General features: G+C 41.4%; 1 long non-coding RNA gene across 1 annotated transcript; it reads right to left on the bottom strand.

Annotated features, from left to right (window-relative positions):
* Positions 1 to 451: 451 nt before the first annotated feature.
* Positions 452 to 2,199, bottom strand: LOC119363251. Its single transcript, XR_005174021.1, has 4 exons — positions 2,176 to 2,199; positions 1,967 to 2,061; positions 1,118 to 1,190; positions 452 to 467 (listed from the first exon to the last, which is right to left on the bottom strand). It is a non-coding gene; the product is annotated as an uncharacterized LOC119363251 (long non-coding RNA).
* Between the last annotated feature and the right edge of the window lie 4,993 nt (positions 2,200 to 7,192).

The raw sequence follows: 7,192 nt of genomic DNA, 5'->3' as shown, positions 1-7,192 counted from the left end.
AAATTGCATATAATATAATCTTGTTTCAGTGAATCCATATGGACATTTTTTTTGTTAGGAAAACACAACTCATAAGATCTAAAAAAGGTTGCTATAGGGAAAGCGTAGAGAACTGGACATTAAGCAATGCAGCATCCTGGTATGCCTTGCCTTTTTTTAGAATGACATACCTTGCCTTCATCCATTTCTTATATTGGAATGCCTTGCCTTTGTCCGTTCCCATAATGCTTATCGAGATGGATGTGCCTACGCCCAGTTATTGTTATTGCATTACATCTTCACACCTCTAAAAATGCACATTTATCCAGTACAAAGGAACAACAAAGAAATTGTAAAACTATTTGCTCTTGCGTTAGTGTAGCTCTGCCACAAGATCAAATGACCTAGATGCAGTGGAGCACATGGTCGGATGAGCTGGACACAGTGGAGCTCGGTGACCAGCACCCAGGAGCTGGACTGCACAATTTCTGTTCATGAGTAATAAAAGAAATTACCCTTCCGACAAAATTTTTGGAAAATGTACAACCTTATCAGTTCAACAAGATTTCAGGTGCTAATCAAATCAGATACACACAACAAACGAAACACACTTTTCCTTACTGTTGAGCATTTTGTTACAAATTCTTCAATTGAAACGCTAAGCAAGGTTGACTTTTACTCAATGTAAATCCTAAACAAGAACTTACATTTTCTTATAACCATCAGAATATCGAAGAACAATTGGTTGAAGGAATATATATCCACAAATTTAAACAGAATCTAAGTTTAATGGGTTCGAAACAGGAGGTACACCCAAAAGTAAGTGTAAATGGCCTTCACTTCAAAAACAGGAGGTACATCCAAAAGTAAGTGTAAATGGCTTCCAAACAAGTGCTTGCAAACACAAACATTCATAAAAAAAATCTTTTTTAGGAAAAACATATTTAATCTACTAAATACGTGCAACGGTGCAAGGGGAACTTACTTTTTTCTTTTATTCTAAGGCCCATATTTGCTTCAAATAAGATTTGTTCGGCAAAATTATCAGTGTACTATTTGGAATAGTCAATTTTATATATGAACAAACATCTATGAGAAGGTCTGCAGAGGCTTCAAACAAACTTGCTGGATGTCTCACCTCCAAACAAACTTGATGGATGTCTCACCTCGAAACATACTTGGCTGATGTCCCACCTGTAACGTAGCTACATCTGTGCGCAGCCAAAGTAGGAACATTACGCAAAAGTATGAACATCAGCCAAAAACTTGATGCGTTCTAGCGGACAGAACATTGCCTATTTTGAATGCTCGGATGATAGCTGAACCGCCTTAATGTATTCTAGTTCAGACCATAGCATACAATTAGTGTTCTACACTTCTACTTCAGACCATAGCATAGATGTCACTTCTACTGCTCCCACGAAATGGCACGAGATGATTGTGCCATTTCTCATTACTGGAATATAAGCTGACTAACTGCTATTGAGTAAGATATATGTAGCACGTAGCAAACACCCTACAATGTACATTCCTTCTTTATATCATCACACTACAAAAATATCAGTGCACAACAAATAGAAATCTATGTAAAATTGGATGGCATCCACAACTATTCTTGTAACTTAACAATAAAGTATGTGACATATCATGTTATATATTTTCTTCAAGCCCACAGAACATGTTGTATATTGTCCAAAATATTCTGTAGGGATATTTCCTATCTGAAAAGTGCTGAAAAACATATTTGTTCTGTTGAAATAACTACTAATGATATGAATCAAGAGGTCGTCAAAATTATGAATGAACGTCTCCGAAAATAAAAATTTCATCGGATAGTACATCAGAAAATATTGCTTTCAAATATATATTGTGTTCTAGCTAGCATATGAATCTTCATGTTCATTAGGAGGTCACAAATCAGGGGTGAAAAATATGTTGGATGAGAAAGGATGGTGCACGTTTTTTAAAAGCTAAAAAGATGTCTCACCATGTGTTGGATGCTTCAATGCAGTGCGGAACTTGCACGGGAGAAGAACATTACCGGCGGCTAGCCTCGATCTCGCTCGGCCATGTAGGACAAGTCTGAGCCAATGAACCACGTAAAGAATCAAGATGATGACATTTCCGCCCAAACCAAAAACAGAGTGGGGGCAAAAGACTCATGGAGAAGATGTTGATACAACAGAAGTACAGAACCTCCATCCACGACTCCCTTTTCTCGCTGCTCTTCTCCAGCCTCCTGCACAACAATACGGAGAACAAACACCAGTCAAGACTAACAAACACGGTATATCAGAGTCGTGGACATTGGAGGGGAGGCGGCTAAAGGTATGCACGACTAAACACGGATCTCCTGAAGCACGGGCGTGGGAGCGACAGGGCGGCGCCGCGATCCACGCTGTTGGAGCCTGGCATAGAGAGCGTGTCGGGCACCATGAGGAGCGGCAGTGCCACTGACACCATTAGCAATGCCACCAGGATCGCCATGGACGGCTTTCCCCGGCTCACGCCCCGCCCCGTCATCCTGTTTGCCATGTAGTTTATGAGCTAAAACTGAGCATTTACTAAACTGAGGTAAAAAACATCGAGCATCATCAGCTATAAAACAAACTACATTTTCCTAATAATTAAGATGGCACATGCATGAAATACCCATTGAACCAGTCATGAGAAATCTGAACCTTCGTCGGGTTGCCGTTGTGTAAATAGGAGGCATTTTTGTCTATGTAACCTTGAGAGCACAACACGAGCATGAGAAATCTGAACCTTCCTCAAGTTTCCTTTGTGTAAACAGGAAAATTGAAATCCTTTGCCACACATCTGAACCTTCAGAGAAGCTGCTATCAGGGTTACATAGAGGCAACAAAAACTACTCTCAAAATTTCATTGATAGGCACAGATATTGGTCCTGAGAACAAAATAGACAGTCATGTTATTATTTGACAAAAGAATCTGGCATATTTACCTCAGTTTAATTAAGCTTCCAACAGAGACTAACAAATTATGTAGCCATCATTCCAAAAGCTTCGCCAGCATCAAAAGTTGGAGCACCCTGCTGAAAGGGATAAGGTAATCTTATCATGTAATTGTAGTAGAAGAAACAGAGACGTTCATATTACTAAATAGCAAGGTTGGTGCAAATGGAATAAGCACAGCAATGAAAAACTGCAGCAGTGGTCGCGAATACCTAGCGCGGCAGTCGCCTGAGTACGGTGGCTTGCCATCTGGGCAGCCATTCTAAGGATGAAGGCGTTGGGCACAAACTTAAAAATGACTCCATGATAAGATAACATAAACCTGTTGCCTGAGGATGAAGCTATCTTACTTGGATTGCCCTAGCTTCAAGTATCCCTGCAATGCAAGCTCACATAAAACACTCGAAATCTTTTGGTCAAAATCCTAGTTCACAAGTGCTCTGCATATAAAATAAGTGCTACAAACTTTACACAGTGATGTGAGGTTGGGTTGGATGAAGTCAACTGTTTTGGGTAATCCACCTACTAAACAGATTCGGTCTTTCCAAATCCTCTATCAAAAACTGCATAATTTTGACTTGGACTCCAAACATAATGTGGAGATCAATCGCAAAAAAAGGAGAGATACGTCCCATGCTTTCTATAGACTATCTCTTTGCACTATTTTGATGTACGGTTTAAAAGTAGCAGTCCAATTTAGTTTCACAGTCCAAAAATAAATCTTTATGTGATTCTGTGTACAGTAACCTTGTATGCAGACTTAGACCATGTTACTGTTTGAATTAAACTATGCATTCAACATGAAAGTTGTACATATCTTTAGTGGTGAGTAGAGCTAAAAGTGCATGGACATACTCACTAAATATTAAAGAGACCAATTAGGCTAGTTTTCCCTAGGTTCTGAAACAGCTGCACGCACTCTAACCTTCTGCAGGTTTGGCTCTTGTGCAAATTACATTTAGCTTTTATACTTAAAAAATATTAACAGATCAATATGTTAACCAATATCACCGTCAAATCATCAGTGCCCTGCTTGAAGCTCCTATTGCAGTAGAAAAGGTCTACTGGAAACTGCTACTATCTTTGCTGATTTGAGGACACAACAAGTTCTATTGGACACAACAAGTTACACTGGAAACTGCTACTATCTTTGCTGATTTGATTATCAACAGGATTTCGTGATCATCATCTCGCTGATCAGACCAATACTATGCTAATGCTCTGCTAAATTCACCACTGGCTAAAAGGAGAAAATACAGTTTTTTAATCTAACAAACATGAAAATTCTCATAAGCATATACGTGTAACTATGACAAGATAGCATTATTTTTTGTGGCAAAATTGGACCAAGTATTACCTTCAATCGGCCAGAAGAGGAACATTTGAATCTCTTTGAAAATTTACAATGGACAACCTGCAGCAAACTGACAGGGTGAGGGTAATTGGGAGAGAGATGCAGAGTTGGGGCTCGGCCAGAGGAGGTTAGTCTCCATCGGAATGGCAAGAGTGCAGTAAGCAAATCAGGAGGGTTTGGGATGAAGAAAACTCACCCCTTTGCGGTCGGTCGGATGGGGCGGAGCTCGCGCTTGGTGAAGACGCGATCCCCGGCGGCGGCGGCGGCGAGGAGGAGGCGGAGATGGCCGGCTCCAGAGGGCCGAACGGGATGTGCAGCTCGCTCCACCCTGGGAGGAAGGATACCTTCCTGGATCCATCCATCCATGCTTGCAGCTTAGACGACGGCCGTGGGTGGATCTGCAGCCATGGTGGCTGGGGGAGAAGACCGCGGGTGCGGGCGTCGTCGCTTGGGAATGGAGGTGGAGGAGGAGGCATCGGCGACGGCGGCATAGGGCATGGATCGGCCGCGGCACAGGGATGGATCGGCCGCGGAGGGGGCGTAGGGCTGGATCGGGCGTGCAAAGGTCTGGTTGGCGGCGGAGACCGATCTGCTGTGGGAACGAGGGATCGATCCTAGGGTTTTTTTGGCACCGGTTTATTTCGCTGGAGGGTATCGAGTAAGCAGAGGTGGGAGGATGACGAAAATAAAACGGACGTGGGAGGATGACGAAAATAAACCGCGTAGACTATTCACCAACTGCTCCATTAAAAGTAGAGATACACACACTATCCTAAAAAAAAACCCGGACCTGACATCGAACTGGTGAGCCTGTCAATTCAGGTTTTCACTGGTCGGATCGCCGGTTCATCATTCTATTCGCTGGTTTTTACCATAAAATAATGTATACTCCCTCCGTCAGAAAATACTTGTCATCAAAATGGATAAAAAGAGATGTATCTAGAACTAAAATACGTCTAGATACATCCACTTTTGTTGATTTTGATGACAAGTATTTCCGGACGGAGGGAGTATTAAGTAACTATATATGGTAATATATTACTGAAAATGGTCAAATAGAAGCATTTCCTTGTACTTGACAACAAATGTGCCCAGGCAAGGTGGTTATTGGGCCAAGCGTTGCTTCGAACTACCACGTAACTACCCTAAACCCTAAACTCTCTGTTCTCCCTAGTTAGATTTTAGATTGTTTTTTTTTCCAGTTCAACTTCTGGATTATTTTTGGTTTATTCCACAAAATCGGCCGTTTTCATCGGTCTGGTTGCAGGACAGTCTCCGGAGCTTAAAGAACCATTGGATGTCTCCGGTTCTAGTTTTTTCTGGTCTAACCACTGGTCCGTTCCGGTTTTCACACTATGCCTGAAGGTCGCTAGCTAAGGGCGCTGGCGCGACGGCGTCCGGGTCGTTTGATCGTTGCATGCAGATCGAGTGGTTCGTGGGGCGCCAGTTGGCATGGACCAGGACAAGAGGAGAGGAGCAGGGCCGGCTCTGGGGGTAGGCCACCTTGGCCTGGGCCAAGGGCCCCGGTCTGGGGGGGCCATCATCAGATACATATAAGACTATACATCTATTTTGCTGAAAAAAAAAGAATTAGTACAGGCCCAGCCCAACTACGGGAGAGGAAAAGGCACGACGCCTGGCATACTACATCGACTAGAAGAACGCCCGTGCGTTGCAACGGGGCCACATTAATTTTAAGAGTTCAATATTAATCATGTTAATAATACATTTAATATTCTCATACATATCAAGTGACACTGGCGACCTTTTTTGTCAATTTAGCAACGGGCTCAGTTGCAACGGGCTCTTTATACATATCAGACAACTCGCTACTATTTAAACTACAACTGATGCTCAAAAAAAACTTAAACTACAACTATGGCTACCAATATTTTTTTGTCAATTTCTGTGTTTTACGCCGGCCTGCAACGCCAATGACTGTGTTTTACGAACGTCGCTAGTAGGCATTTTCTGCACTATTGAAACAAAATCCTTAACTGGTTTAAAACACGTATTTTGCTTCTCTATGCGATATATGGGTCATTTCAGCAAGGCACGGGTCATGGCGCAATCAATGATTGTCTTATTAATTTCCTTATTCTTTCATTATTTTTATTTCTATATTCATATTCTCTTTTACTCATCTTAACTTCTGTTTTTCACCCTTTATATATTTTGTTTAGTTTTCTTGTTATTATTTTCCTAGGTAAATAATGAGTATTAGAATGAGATACATGAGCACTTCTTTTTGAACACGTGGCAAAGCATGACCATCTCTTTAAGATACACTATCAACATTTCCATCACATGCTAGAATCCTTCCGGAAATACTCTTATGGATGTACATGAGCATTTATTTTTACATACAAGTGCATTTATGAGAATACATGTCCAGTTTTTCATAAACACAAACATTTATTTTATTTTGATACATGTGAACATTTCGCGACACACATGAACATTTCTTTTTTGTATACAGGGACATTTAAAAAAACTGCTAGACATTTTAATAAGTAGATGAAATTTTGTTTCATGGACATGGACATATTTTAAAATGCCTTAAAATTTTACTCATTTACTGAAATGATTATATAAACATTATATATATTTTTCTTACTTTTAAATTTCTCTGTGTTTATCAAGAAAGAAAATGTGTAGAAGGCCGAAAAATAGCGCTCGTCGGCCCGCAGCCATTCCGGGTGTGGAATGCCCACATCTTCCTCCGCTCCTCTGCTGGAAATTACAGAGACAAGTGAGGTCATACCATGACCACCTCGACACCGCTATGCCACACCCCCCTCCCCTCACATGGCACCAAGTGAGGAGATAGATGGGGGGAAAGGTAAAAAGTTGAGCAGTGACGAGTGGGCTCCATATGTCATAA

The sequence above is a fragment of the Triticum dicoccoides genome, chromosome 1A (assembly GCF_002162155.2).
Source record: "Triticum dicoccoides isolate Atlit2015 ecotype Zavitan chromosome 1A, WEW_v2.0, whole genome shotgun sequence".
Lineage (NCBI taxonomy): Eukaryota > Viridiplantae > Streptophyta > Magnoliopsida > Poales > Poaceae > Triticum > Triticum dicoccoides.
The sequence above is the reverse complement of the archived record's forward strand: the minus strand, read 5'-3'. Positions and strand labels throughout refer to the sequence as shown.